Source organism: Parus major, chromosome 11, assembly GCF_001522545.3.
Source record: "Parus major isolate Abel chromosome 11, Parus_major1.1, whole genome shotgun sequence".
In the NCBI taxonomy this organism is placed as follows: domain Eukaryota; kingdom Metazoa; phylum Chordata; class Aves; order Passeriformes; family Paridae; genus Parus; species Parus major.
Genome location: NC_031780.1, coordinates 4,163,230 through 4,178,157, shown reverse-complemented (window position 1 = coordinate 4,178,157; position 14,928 = coordinate 4,163,230).

The window sequence follows — 14,928 nt, the reverse complement described above, 5'->3', positions numbered from 1 at the left end:
TTGGCAAAATGTCATTGTGTGTCTGCGGATGGGAAGAACACATCTCATTTAGAGAGCACAGAAAATGAAATCTATGTGTAGTGGTATGAGGCAACTTCTCCTGATGGTCTGGCCTGATCCTCCTGAAGGTTTTTAGGGAGATTGGTGGATGTTTTCTGGGTGTGAAAGCTTTAACACAGGGTCAGCAGGAATGGAGAGGGTTGGAGAGGGCAGGAAAAAGCAGTTTTTGGGTGTATTTTGTGTATTATTTGACATAAATGAGGTAAAGACTATATACCTAATGGCAAAAAAAAAATAAAAAAAATAAAAAAAGAGAAGCTTGAATCCATTATCCTTTAGAACTGGCATGATCAGGAATAGCTTGGGAATCAGCAGTCCAAATCTTCAGCTATTCCCAGTCTTCCTGGGGTTTAAATGAAGTCAGAAGAGCTCTGCTGGTTTACAGGAGCTGAGGATACATCCTGATGGAAGCATGAGTATACACACAAGCATGAATACACTGTAAGGCAAAAGAGAATTAGGCCCATTATTTTTAAAAAAGCAAAGCTTGATTAAGGATGTTCAGTATAGGTTTAGAAAAAAGAGCACTGTCACGCCTCACTAACTTTGCTGTTCTGCTGAAACATGACTACCAGGGAGGTATTACGGTGCACTGGGATTTTCTTAAAAACCAATCAAGGCAGGGTGGATTGGGGGAAGAGAGGGGGGAACAGCACTTTTGTCAGCGCTAATTGCAGGCGTTAATGGGAGCCTTAGCGCAGAGAACTGCCTGGCACTCTGCGGAAGTTGGAAGCACAAGTGCACTTGGCTTTATGGGTGCAGACAGAGGGAGATAATTCCACTGGCAGGATGGAGAGGCAGGATCTGAGCTTGAGAGCAGACGTGCTGATCACTCCCAGTGTGATCAGTCAGAGGTTCAAGAACTGCAATGAATCGAGGAGGAAGCTCAGAAGGCATTTCTTGAGATTGAAACATAATTAATGCAAATGCCTCCGAGGCTTGGTTCTAACTTTTGGGAAATGCAGAGCAAGAGCTTTATTATTTTTAAATGAATTGGATAAAACTTGAAGGCTAAGTCCTCAGCAGAGTTGCATCAGCAGATATTTAACAGCAAACCACAGTGTTGACGTTGCAAATTGGGCATGTGCTGGGAAGAAAATGTGGGTCTGGTCTTATAGAAAAAAAAACACATAAAGAGCTGTAGAAGGCTGAAACCTGCTGGGGCTGGGGTGTGGACCTGACAGCAGCATCACTGCCACAAACATGCAGGGAATCTTGCAGGAGAGTCACTGGGGTGGGCTGGATCACAAAAATTCAGTGCAGGGTCACTGTTAGCACTTGTCAATGCCAGAGATGAGGTACCAAACATGTCCCACACCAGCACTTCACTTCAAAAGTCTTGGAGTAATTTTCTTACTCATGCTCCTCATCAGAGAGCTTCACTGATAGACTTCACACCATCCAAGGTACCGTTGTGCTATCAGAGATTGTTCAAGCAGTTGAAGTTGATTCCTTTTTCTGTTTCTTTGATTTTTTTTGTCTTTCTCTTGAGTGACAGTTCCCCCATAAATGTACAAATGAGATCAATGTAGAATCTGACCACTGGCATTAGCAGGACCTCTGCTTGAATTCCCCCTTTTAGCAGTGTAGTGCAAACAGATCAAACAGCCTTTTAGGTATGGTATTTTACCTTACTTACCTCATCTTCTCTTGCTCTTGTTTCTATCAAATCATCTTCAATATTGAAAGATTCTCCTACAATGCAGAAGTTTATCAGAGGCCAGTGCCTCATGGCACCCTTGAATCCACCTTCCCCCCTCCTCTGACGCAGCTCCTCAGGCTTCCACATCCTCTGTCTCCCTTCATCATATCTGGATAGAGAAAATACAGTCAGAATATTCAGAATATCACAGGTCCCCGTCTCCGGGAAACCAGGCACTGCAGCTGCCAGGGATTTCAGCTAACACCACAGAGCTCCTGAAAAGTCAAGTGTCTTCAGGAGGGGCAGACATCTGCTGCCATCCCCTTATTTTTCCTCTCTGTTCAGATTAACCATCTCTGTCCCTCTGCACAATTTGCTAGCTAGAGAGAAAGCAGGATTAAAGGTATTTCTACATTACCACTCTTTCAATGGGGAAAAAAAAAAAAAAGGGCTTAATATAGCCTGAGAAACAAAGAAAACAGCATGGGTAAGAAAGAAAGCACAGGTGTAATTTCTGGGCACAGTGAGAAGCCTTTTAAGAGCCCTTCAATGAGTAGTGTGTACATGTTTACCACCACTGCAGCTGACATATAGCCACAGGAGCACTGCACTACAGGGATCAAATGAGAACTTGTGGAGGGCTATTGAACACTGGGAATTTTCACAGTAAGGCAGAACAAAATTATTCAGCACTAGGGGGTTCTCTAATTTTGGTACAGTTGGAAAATAAAGCAGTGCCTTTGTCCAGGACTAATATTTGCTCACCAATGGCCAAATCCATCCATTGCTTTTCTGAGCTGTGACCTGGGATATGTAGGCTAGCATTTGACATTTGGGCTGTTCAAGGAAACATGCAGAAATACTCACTCAAGGCTTGCTAGAGGACTTTTTTTGATTCTATTTTGGTTGCTTTGCTTACCTAACTTCTCCAAACCGTCCCAGGGCTTACGCTTTGGCATATATTTAAAAATGTAAATAGATTTTCAAGGCTAGCACTGAGCCTCAGGGAGTCTCCAGTGAGATAAACAACTGAGCTGGTGAAACCCTTGAAATATTTGCTGGGAGAGCAGAGGAAAACCCTCCAGAGATGCCAGCAGCATCAGCCACGATGGCAAGGCCATTCTGCCTCGGATTTCACTGTGCTCAATTACAAACACTGCCATGCCACAACTTTGCAGCCAAGCACAGATTTCGGGGAGGAAAAGCCCAGTCACTCCTCCAACAAGTGCATTTTGCAGTGGGCTGGGACTTCTTGCCTTGTAGGGTTTCATCCTGTAAGGGCTGAGGCCTCTGCCAGCCGTGCCATTGATTGGAAAGGCCTCACAAGATGATCCCATTTTTATGGCTGAAATTACACTATCTACAGCCATTAAGTACCTTTTTCTCCTCATTAAATTTTGATCGTTTCTGATGATAAAATATGGCTCTGGAAGATTGCTGTTCCAGGTTCCAGCTTCTGCCTTGCTCCTGAGGCGAAGGATTTGAAGGTGCAATCCTGCAAATTACTCCCCTAGTAAGGATTTTTATGCAAATCGTCCTGTTAACTTTACACAAGAAAGAGTTTGCTGGATCATGCCATTATCCCTAGGCTTACAATGGAAACACAACTGACCTTTAGCTGTAATGAGCACCAGTTAAAAAAAAAAAGTGACAAAATTGCCTGGATCTTTGCCAGCTGATACAGGCTGTGCCGTGAGCTGGTAGGGGACAGATCTTAGAGCAGGCTGAAGGAGTTAAGTCATTTCACGGTGTTAGATAACAGCTAATTGACAGCAGATATAATGCATGTTGATAACCAAATGTAATTCAGCAGCTAAGAATGAAAGAGCCCAAATATCTGCTAAAGCAAGCTGTATGGGAGTTATTGTAGGAATGTTCCCAAAGCTTTTGCAGCTGCTACAAAAAAAACCAAAAAAAACAAAACCACAAAAAAAACCAAACAAGAAAAAAAGCCACTACCACCAAAAAACCAACAAAAAAAACCCAACCCTAAAATTGTGATATATTACAAAAGAAAGAGGAATCAAAGCAGATGGTGCAGCTAGTGTGGAAGTTGCCAGTGCAATTGCACCTCAGGTGTGGTTTGTGGAGTGCCCAGTGTGCAGCAGGTGATGAGAAATAGAGCTGAGCACAGGAGCTGTGGCACTGCCTGTGAGATTACAGGCAGGATGGATTCCTTGGGTGAACTTGTGTGTGAGAACAGGGCAGAAAGATTTCTGATATTTTACTAAATTCAGTTCAGCTCTCCAGAGCTGTTGAACAGGTTACCAGCAATGGAGAAAAAGGTTCAGGGTACAAGTGGGTTGTCAGACCAATGGGTCTTGACGTTATCTTCCTCTTGGTGCTTTTCCTCCCCTTTTAGCTCAAGGAGGCTGTGGAAAAGGCCCAAGATCTCTCAACCCCCAGCACAGAGTGAGCAGTGCCCCTGCCAGCAGCTGCCATGGCTCGCTCTCCCCTCACATACCCAGGCCTTGATGTTATTAATGTAAATATTTTCACTATAGCAGAAACAGATCAGCACTGCCATGGCATTCCACACTTCCCTTTGCTTCAGTTCCACTTCATGTCTCTTCCCTGCCCATGACTCCACTCCATCACTCACCCAGGGTCTCTTCATTTCCCTTGCAGTGTTCTCTCCCTTCCTTCCCTCAGCTCCTCCTTGTCCTTTGCCACCCCATGGTACAAGTGGCTTTTTTCCCTTCATTCCCTTGCTTTTACCTTTTCTCTCGTCTTCTTTCTTTCCTTCCACTCTCTGATGGTATTTTTGATGCCTTCCCTTTGCCTCTCTTTTATTGCCCAGCTGCATTGCCTATTGTATTACTTGCCATTATTTCCAAATGTATTTTGATATATTTCCCCCCTTTTTCGAGCCTGGATTTTTGTTCCCTTAAAGGCACCAGAAAGCACTAAGGGTTAGAGAGGGGAACTGAAAAGCATTCCAGTAGTTTTCCATCAGCCTGTATATAAAGCACTTCTTTTTCCACTTGATGAGAAAGCAGTAATCAGGTTCCCCCTGCATCGAGCTCTTTTACACTAAGAGGTTGCTGCAAAAAGAAACCAAATAGATTTCTACCTGGCCTCCCCCTTATCTCTGCCTCGAAGCCTGGTGAACCCACAGCCTTTTTGCTTGCTGTGGCTGCTGCTGCCACGCAAAGCACGCTCAGGGTCGAGGGGGATGAGCCTCATCCCAGCTTGGTGGTGCAGATCACGGCTGGGGTTGTGAATCGGGCCCTGAAATTTATTTCCCACCTGGGGAATTTAAAGCCTTGGTCCAATAGCAGGGAGAGGAGGTCTCTAACTCTGCAACAGCTGAAATGGTATCAAAATGGAAGGTAAAGGGAGAAATGCTAAAAGTCAGCTTTGATCTTCAGATTAAACCTCACCATTCCCTTAGGTTCCCACCCTCCTAGCTGTAATCACAGGGTGGAAAAATGCTGATCTGTGTGCAGAAGAAGGTTCTACTCTAAGGTGGTGTGGACTGAAATGAAGGTTTCAATCTGTTGAACACAATGTCCTCCCCTCCTCAGCTTTGTCTCTACCAGCAAAAACCAGAGCAAGCTCCAGGGCCCGCTTGCTGCTCCCACCAGGTGCTCCCAGCTCTCTTTCCCTCCTGCAGCAGCAGCCACAGACCCAGCTGGGCTGGGCTGCTCCAGTAGAGCCCTTCCCTGCACCACAGAGCACCTGGTTTGGGGGGGCTGGCTCTGCCAGAGCCCACCAGAGCAGCATATCCCACAGATGAGGGGCCAGGAGCAGAGGCTGCCCTGGTACAGGTATTTCCAGTCCCTATAACCAGGGGTGTCCCCTCAAAGTGCCCCACACAGTGAGGAGGTGCTGGGGCTGTGGTGTCCCCAGCGAGGAGGGCACTGCATCAGTGCCCTAAGCACTTCTGCAAGTTCAGAGGAAGATGAAACAAAACACAATCCTGAAATTATGCCTAATAAAGCAAAGGGAAAATGAGAACACACAGCCAGAAGGTGAAAGGCCCATTATAACAAATTTGGTCTCCTGTTTTTCTTTAAAATATAATTTCAGTCAAATGGATCTTATTTGCACTGTTGCAATTGTCACTCCATCTCTTTTCTGCAGCCACACAATACTTTTATCTCTGATGAGAAAATTCTGTAACTGCCTTTGTCTCATTCTCTAGCTTCTCTACAAGGCCTCTGCTTTCTTCCCCAGCATAAAATAAAATAAAAATAAAAATAAAATAAAATAAGATAAAATAAAATAAAATAAATATGAGTCCCTCATCTAAGGCTCAGTAGCAGAGGTTTAACGTTGACAATGTGCTTTGTCACTTTGGCTCTGGAAAAGGCTTACAAAAGCTTTATTAGCAGGCTCATTAGCACGGCCTGATTTACTTCTGCAGACTTTACTCTTTTACTAGTTTCCAGGAGCATCAGCATCAGTTGCAGGGCTAATGAATTCACTCAGATTTGCATGCTAATGAAACTCCCATGACTCTCTGTGCTCCTGACTTCAAATCGATCTTTGCTGTTGCTTGAGGAATATTAATAGAAATAAAAGTAAAGGGGAGCACCAGGCATTGCAGTTGGACTTGCTGTAATCCAAGGCTGCTGTGCAATTCACATTTCATACATTACACTATTTCAGATCTCGTTTCTTTCATGCCTTATTGACTCTAGCTGTACAGGAGACAGCACCTTTAGGAAATTCCTGGAACAGGTTTTGGCCAGGGACTCAAGGGGATATTTAGGAAAATCGTACTTGAGCTCTCAATAAATGGGTCAGTCACCAGGAAGCACTGCCATGCACCAGTGTAATTCCAGGTGTTTTTCCCCAAAACATATGGATCCCATTTCTCTCTGACAGAAAGAGAAAACCTTGTGACCTCAGTTTTCTGCTGCGTGTGCAGTGCATGGCACAGAAATGGGGTGAGGGAGCTCCCCTTAACCAGACCTTAACTCAGCTGGGTGAGGGGCCTGATCCAGGACATCTCTGGCTTGCAACCATGAAGGGAACAGAGACGTCTCCAGTGACAGCACAACACTTCCCTGCTAGAAGCAATGAGGGGACCAGCACCAAATTTATTCCTCGTGTTCTGGAAACCATTGGGAGCCATTTCCCCAGAGGTATCACTTCATTGCACTGCAGCAGCCAATATAGAAATTAATATATTTGTATCATCCTGGAGCACAGTGATTACCGTTTCACAGGCTGAAAATAGGTTTGTCTGAATGCCTTCTGAGCAGGGACTGCTTTGTTTTGGGCTGTTCAGAGAAAAGCCAAAGGGATTTGGAAGTGCAGGGAAGAATTCAGAGCCCCAAATCCTCTGCTCTGGTAGGTCTGCAGGAAGCGTTCCCCACAGGATCTCACTAACAGACCCAACCAAAACAAACAGCTCAGCGATGCACCTCTGCTAATTGGAGATGTTACTCTCTCTCTCCCGCTTCAATTTTAGCAATGATGAATGCTGGTAGTTGACTGAAGCCCTAGAAAGAAATCCCATTGTGCAATCGTGTTTTTACAAGAATATTTTTGGCTTCTGAAAGTGCACTTAACACATCCAAATTAATGGAAAAGAGGATTCTTCACTGAGCAGCCTCCCGTGCCTGCTCTTCTTAATTTGATACAATAGCAGAGCATACATTGAGATTAAAATGCTCTTTTGGATGCTCAATGGCAAGAAATTATTCAGCAAAAAACCAGGGCACCATTTTCGTGATATCTCTTGTGAGTGAGGATAATCAAAGAGCTCCATTTTCCTTGCTGCAAAAATAACACAATTCCTACATACTTCTTTTTTTTTTTTTTTTTCCCCAAACAGAAGTAAAGAAAATTAAATAAAATGTAAAGCAAGCTGTGGACTAATTATCCTTTTCTAAATGAATTCATATTGTAAAATAGCCTATTGAATGCATAATGAGCATCATTACCAGCAAGAGGAGGAGAGCAGAGCGGTCATCCCATCATTATCAGCGCTTATTTCGGGAGCGAAGCGGTGCCAAGGTGAAGCGGATGCTTTGTGCCCTGGACACTGGAAAAACAAGCCAAGCTGAGAGCCTCAAACTTGTCTTTATATTCAGGAGCACCTCACCCTGCCTCCAGCTGTCCTCTACGGGCGTTGAGGGCCTCGGATGCTGGTTGCTGCTGGACACGTGTGTTTGGGATTGGCAGCTCTTCCAGCAGCTTCTCAGCTGGAAACAAAGGGCTGGGCTCTGTCTTCTGCTGTGGGAGCTTTGGAGGGGTGATGTGGGTCAGGGTGCTCATCAGGGTGGATGGGACAATTCCCATCCATGGCCTGGAGAGCTTTGTTTCATATTTATAGCAGTGTTCCATGCAAAGTGGAATCATTTCCTGGGAGAGGCTCAGCCTGGAGCTGCTCTTGCAGCCTTGGCTCCAAACTGGGCAGCTCCCACAGGCTGACAGTGACTGCCTCACCTTTCAGCAGGGCCCCCCTCTGCCCTACACACATGGGCTGCTGCCCCTGATCTCACTGCAGACCTGGGGGGCTGCAGGAAAAATCCCCATTTGCCCCCCTTCCCATGTTTCCATCCAAGTGCATGCCAGACACTCAGCACATGCTTTGCACCTTCACAGAGATGAAAATACTCAACGAGACTAAAATACTCCTCCTAAGTTAGGAATGTTCCTAAACAGTGCTCCCTGCATATTTTCCCTGCTTTCAAGTGCTTCCAAGTCCGGATGGCACTGGTACCCCTGAGGTGATGGCCATGGGGGACAGCTGCTCCCCGTGTCCTCCTTCCCGTCTCACCCTCAGTTCAGCAAATCTGTTTCATGCTCCAAGCCTAAGGGGTCTCTTGTAGCAGTTTGGCCTGGATCAACCGGAATGAAAGCATCCAATCAAGCCCTAATTGTGACAAATTATATTAGCCTGTAGTTGTGCAAGTTGCATTGCAGCAACTTAATTCAGGCTGTGCTCGGGAAGGCGGGAGAGGCTGGAGAGGTCTGTCCCCCACACAGGGAGATGTGTGAGAGCGCTGAGCTTCCCCCTCCACCCCACTTCTTCTGTGAGCTGTCTTTTATCCCAAAGAGCTTGTGTGCTGTCACCTAGACACTGCCCAAGGTGCCTGAGGAATTGAGCAGGTCAGTCCCACTCTGTGGAACTCACAGTTCTGTGCTGGCTGAAAAGAGCGTCTGGCTTGTGACGCAGGAAAATGTTAAAGCGAGGTGCAAGAAAGAGGAATGTGATGGGATTGTGTGTCCTTGCCCCTCTATTCCCCATTCCTGCAAGGAAGATTCACTGGACCTTCAGATGGCTTTTCTCTAGTGCAAAATACGACAGTGAAGGGGAAAAAAAAAAAAAAAGAGAGAAAGAAATACTAAAATTAATTTCCCTACATGACATATTTTAAAGGGCACTGTCAATTTGCTTTATAATTACATTTCTAAATCACTGGAAGATTACACTGAAAGGTGAACTTTACAAAACCTGAATATTTTTATTAATTTTTTTAAATTAAAAACCTTTTTGGGGATTTAAATACAATCCTTTTGTGCTGTAAGCCCGTGTAACAGCAACAGCAAGGAAATGGATAGGGTATGCTACCCTTGTTCCTGCTCATTTGTACCTCTCATTTCCCACTAAGACTACTAAACCTCATGGGATTTAGCAGCTCCTTCTCTAAGGATGAGCAGCATGGTTAAGCACAAGTGCTCAGGTCTCCCCAAAATTCTGACACTGCCCTCCTTCCTCAGGATCGTGAGAAAGGGCTTGAAGTGTTAATATTTGAGGCAAGAGATTTATTTTGCTATCCAGTTTTTGAGCCCTTCCAGATATCCCCATTTCATGCCTTCAGGCTTTTCTCTGCAATGAGGAAAGCTCAAGGTGTCTTAGCTGAGAGCTGAGCTTCTCACCTTATCAAATTGCTCCAGGTCTGAGAGAGAAACCAAGCGTCAAGAGAATCAGCACAGAGATCTCCAGCTCTGCCTTTGGGGAAGAATTTGTTCTGGAAACACCGGAATGAGCCAGAGGGATGTGATCCTGCATGGGTGGGCAGTGCCCAGGTGCCCCCCAATTACACCTCCTTTGCAGCACTCTGTGAAAATAAAACAACTCTTGGCTAAATTTGTGCTGTAGCCATTCAGGGGACACTTGTGAAAGGCACTGGGTTAAGCAGAGACGTGATTTAAAAGTGCCCTGGCTAATGCACATTAAATTTTAACAACACCTCTCCATGTTGACATGGGGTTGTTTTCACCTGAGCTCCTTTTGCTGTGAGATGAAATCCGGTTTAACTGATTAACTTTCCCACCTGAACTAACTCCCTGCCTCGTCCTAACAAGGTACAAAAATAAAAGTACAAAGCAGCTCCACGTTGTAGTGGTTGTAGGAAATGATGGAGCTCCCCGTGCTCATCCACTACAGGGATCTATATCAGGTTTTTCCAAAGTCTTGCAAGCACAATGAGCTAATGCAGTTTCTCAGTGCAGGTGAGATTTATTTCTCTCTTTCTCTAATATATATGGGCCCAGATTCTCTGCTTGTTCAATCCATTGGTTTACATGGATTTACAGCAGATATTGGCATTTGATCTATGACTGGGCTTGGTCTTTTGGCTCTAGCTTGAGTGAAGGAATAAAGTTCAGAGGACAAATTAATAGAGAGAAAAATTAGCTTTTCATGTGTTGAAGACAACAAAATTGCAGTCTGCTATCAAATAATCATCTAAATAAATAACCTTGAGAAAACCAATTACTTACATAGGAGGAAGCTATTGGCAGAGGTGTGAGTATCCTCCTGCTGCACCAGACTGAAAAGCCAATATTTATGTATAAAATGGAAATCTGGTTACTGAAACAGCATTACAATTCACCCATTGCAATTAAAAAAATAACAATCACGATTCAAGATAATCCTTCAGGTAATCAAAAGCTGGATCAGCAGCAGGTGCTGGTTCTGAGCTGTGCCCTTGCTGGCTGGTCCCCAGCACAGGCAGTGACAAAGCTCAGACTGCCAGAGGTGGGAGGTGGCAATGTGATGGCTGATGGGGTTGTTTAGCCCAAAGGGGCATGAGGCAATAACCTGGAGGATTTGGGGACAAAAAACCTCAGCAGCTATCTATGTACAACAACAAATGCACAACAGGGCTCCTCACACAATCTACTCAAGTGTAGGTGTGTATACAGCCCATTTGAATGGGTTACATTGGAAATTACGGCTTTATGGCTCTGAAAGACAAAGAACATCAAATTATTTTACTTCTGATATGAACACATTAGTGATTTTAAGAGTATTTGGTCTACTGAAACAAGATAAAGCCTGGAATAATAAGCAGCAATTCAAAGATTTATCTAAGTATGTTTTCCAGTTCCCCAGCCCTTTACCTTGCAATGTGAACATCCCACAGTTGAGACCATACCCTGTAAATTACCACCCTCTGTGGGGTTCTCTCGTAAAATTATTCCAAATAAGCAAGGCCAAATGCTCTCAACTTAGCCAGAGATAATCAACTAATATAAAGCAATTTCCAACAGTTCTATTTTTCTGCTTCAGGCTCTTCAAAAGACAAACAAAGCCCTGCAGAAAATCAGCATGGAAAGGAAGAAGACTTGTCACCTATTGCCTGTTGGTGCTGGACCAGCTTTCGTGTGTGTTCCTAATTATTAGGATTATCAGCAGTGTTGGGTACCCAGCCCCAGCCCCCTCTGGATTCAGCAGCAGCAGGATGGGGCTCAGAGAGCCCTGCACTGGACATGGTGTTGCAGGCTGTGGGGATGAGATCTTTCTCATTAGTCAGGCAATCCATCTTCTGGTAGAAAGCTGCAGGAATTAGTTTCATTTCCAGGGCTTTTTGATTACTCTCAAACACAAGTGTGCTGGTCAGACAAAGAAGTTGCATTACCTGCAGAAATTTCAGATCGTGGCACTCTCTCCTCAAGGCATTGTGTTTGCTGTCTGTGTTGACTTTCAATTTACAGTAGCTGTTTCTTCTTGTAGCACAAGACAAAAAATTTCACCATCTATTCAGAAACTCAGTGCAATGTAGATGAAATTCCGTAATTTACATATTCAACTTCTGAGCTGAATGTTCTGGGTTTAGACATATCCCCGAAATAGAAAGGGTTTTGCTTTTTTCTTGTGTTTTGGAATGTATGACCCATCATTTTACACAAACTTGTATAATTCTGCTTTGCTGATCTCACTATACCCCATTATCAGTCAAACTAATAGGCCTGGAGAATGAAACCCCCAAAAGAAATCCACCACATTAGTGAAATAAATACAGTTAATGATGATAATTAAGTCACTGGGGATAATTGAGAGATTATCCAATTACTATCTATAATTCTTTGGCTTGCAAATAAGATAGGAGTGTGCAGAGCTAATCCATTCTTGCAATAATAATAATAATAATTAAAAAAATAGTAGGGGGAAAAAATACAAAGAGCCCCCAACCCACAAATTATTAGATTTCTTCACAACAGGAGGTATTTTGTCAGTTTAATTGCCTAGTTGGAGAGTTTTTCTAGCCTGGAGTAATTTTTTTAGGCAGCTGATGTAACACCGGACTCTTGAGGAGGGGGAGACATTCTGGGTCACTGAATTCCCTGATGCAATTCCTGATTCCCTGGAGAAGCCCTGCTGTCCCCTAGATCCAGACTGAGATGGACACATGTGCTCCTAGCAAAGGTCTTACAGTAACTACAAGTGAACTGATCCAAAATAAAAAGAGATGGGATCAGTCCAGGGTTGTGCTCTGGGTTCTGATGGTAAATTTAGGACAGAAGAATTGTTCCAGCAGGCTCTGCCCTACAAAAAGCCCCTCAGGTCCCCCATGGATTGCAGTGGCACTCTTTTGTGTTGGTTTTGCAGACATGCAGTCATGCTGTCGCTGAGCTAAGGAGAGGTGGCTGACCCTCCTGACCGGGTCAGGTGCTAAGGGAGGTTTTGGTCCCAAATATTTCTCAGTCTCAGGCAGCCTGTGTCACAGTGGCTCGAGTTTTCTAATTTAGCAAGTGGATTAGGGACAAGAGCCAAACCCCAGGAAAACACAGCAGCACACTGGGTAAGTTTGTATACTCAGGGATAGGCACCATTTTTTTGGGAGGTAGCTACATTTTTGTTCTCACTTTCAAGCATTTGTAGGGCCCTGCTTGGCACAGGTAATTTAAGGAGTTCTAAATATGGCCCCCAGCAAGCCAATTAAGGATGTGTTTAATTTTAACATGTGCATAGTTCCTTTGGATCTCATCCATGGAAATCAATGGCAAGGCTGCTGGTGGTTTGATTGGCTTCGGATCAGAGCCAGCAATTTTGATTGTAGAGATCGAATGCTTGAAATTAATTATATGACTAATGCTTCACTGGATTAGGGAATCAATTAATGGAAGTGGGGTGCTTGTTAGCAGATTTCCATTAACTTCCATGCAGATTTTTTTCCTGAACACAAACTGCATATTCATTGCCCTTGAATGCATTTAGGTAAGTTGGAAAAATAATAAGATGGTTGAAATAACCAGAATTTTCTAATGAAGCTACTGAAAGAAGTGTGGGATTCTGTACTGGAAATTAAATCCTTGCATTAAAAGACCTTGTGCCAAGTCCTCATACCAAATAGGTAAGTACCAGAAAGCTTTTCCAATCCTATTTATGCCAGAAGCCCTTCAGTCTGTGATTCATAGTCCTGGAAGGCGATCACCAGCCAATCAAGAGGATCAGAAATGAGGTAGCAAAGTACAACTCTTTCTCCACACATCTTTTCTCATCTTTGAGTAGCTGCTGGAGGGGAAAGCATCCTTCAGCACTTCAACTCCTGCTTATCACAGGCAGCTCTAACTACGAGAACATCTCTTCCCCCACTCCTATCCATTCCTCCCAGACCAGTACAACCTCATTTCATGCCCAGAACTTCCTATGGACTCTGAAAAACAGCCCCAAAATCAGGTTCCAGCTGGTATAAACACCCTCTTCTGGGGCCCAGAAGCTGCTGTAGGAAGGGAAGGCTCCTTGGAAAGGTCCCAGCCTGTGCAGCTAGCACAGGCTTTGATGGGCTGCACTTTATAACAAGATGGTTTTATTCCACAGCCACAAACTGAGCCCTGGGCTCTGGAGAAATTCCACTCCTCATGGTGGCCAGAGCCCTGTCCCCAGTGCCCCCCCAGTCCTGGAGCCCTGGAAAGGGAGCTGCCTCTGGGCTGGTCCCTGCTTGTGCAGACAGCTCCTCCGTCAGAGCAGCCTACTAAGCCACAAAATGTTTCTGTAAATATTGTTTCACACTTGGGTGAACAAAGCATGCTTTTATCCGAGGGAGAGGGCAGGGTGTAAATTACATTTTAATTGAGGAATTGGAAATAGCAGATTTTGCTTCATGTGTTGTTTTTTTATTGTTATTTTGGTTTTTTGTTTGTTTTGTTTTTTGATGGTTTTTGTTGTTTTTTGGGGGTTATTTGTTTTTTGGTTTTTTTTGGTTTTTTTTTGTTTGATTGTTAGTGATCATAGTTCTGACTGAAGCTCCCTGCAATGAGCCCACTGTCATTTCTGCAGACTTTCCCACCTTCCTTCTGGCTTGGCTCACATGGATTCTCCTCCTCCTCCCTAGCAGGTTGTCTCCAGCCCCATGAGCGTTCCCAGGCCTTGCTCACTCCCAGTTTGGCACTGTGCCTCTGCAATCTTTGCAGCTGAGAAGGGCTGCTCTGCACCCCAGTGCCCTGCTGCCCCTGCCCCCTCACTGCTGGCAGGGACGAGGGAGGCTGACAGTCTGCTGAGACCCCTCTGTGCTCCTCAGGGATGTAAATCAGAAAAAAGGCTCCTTGGAGGAATGGAGTGTTTTGTGCTGTGCAGTCTCAGTGTGATTCCCCCCTCTCCCCGAGCAGCTGGCTCTGCACCCATTGAGGGCTCACAGGAGCAGCTCTCAGCTCTGAGACCCAAGTGCCAGCCGTTCCAGCCATGATGTGCTGCAGATCTTCTTTCTCCCCACACTAAAATACCACTGAGAAGCTGCAGCTGGGAGCACAAAGGAGCACAGGGTCATTTAGGTTGGAAAAGACCTCTGAGATCATCAATTCCAACTGTTAACCCAGCACTGCCAAACCTCAGTACCACATCTGCGAACCTTAAATCCCTCCAGGGTGTTGACTCCACCACTCTCCTGGGCAGCCTGTGCCAGTTCTTGATCACCCTTTCAGTGCCAATATCCAGTTTAACCTCCCCTGGTGCAACCTGAGGCCATTTGCTCTCGGACTATTACTTTGAAGATGCTGACTCCTATTTAGCTACAATCTCCTTTCAGGTCATTGTAGAG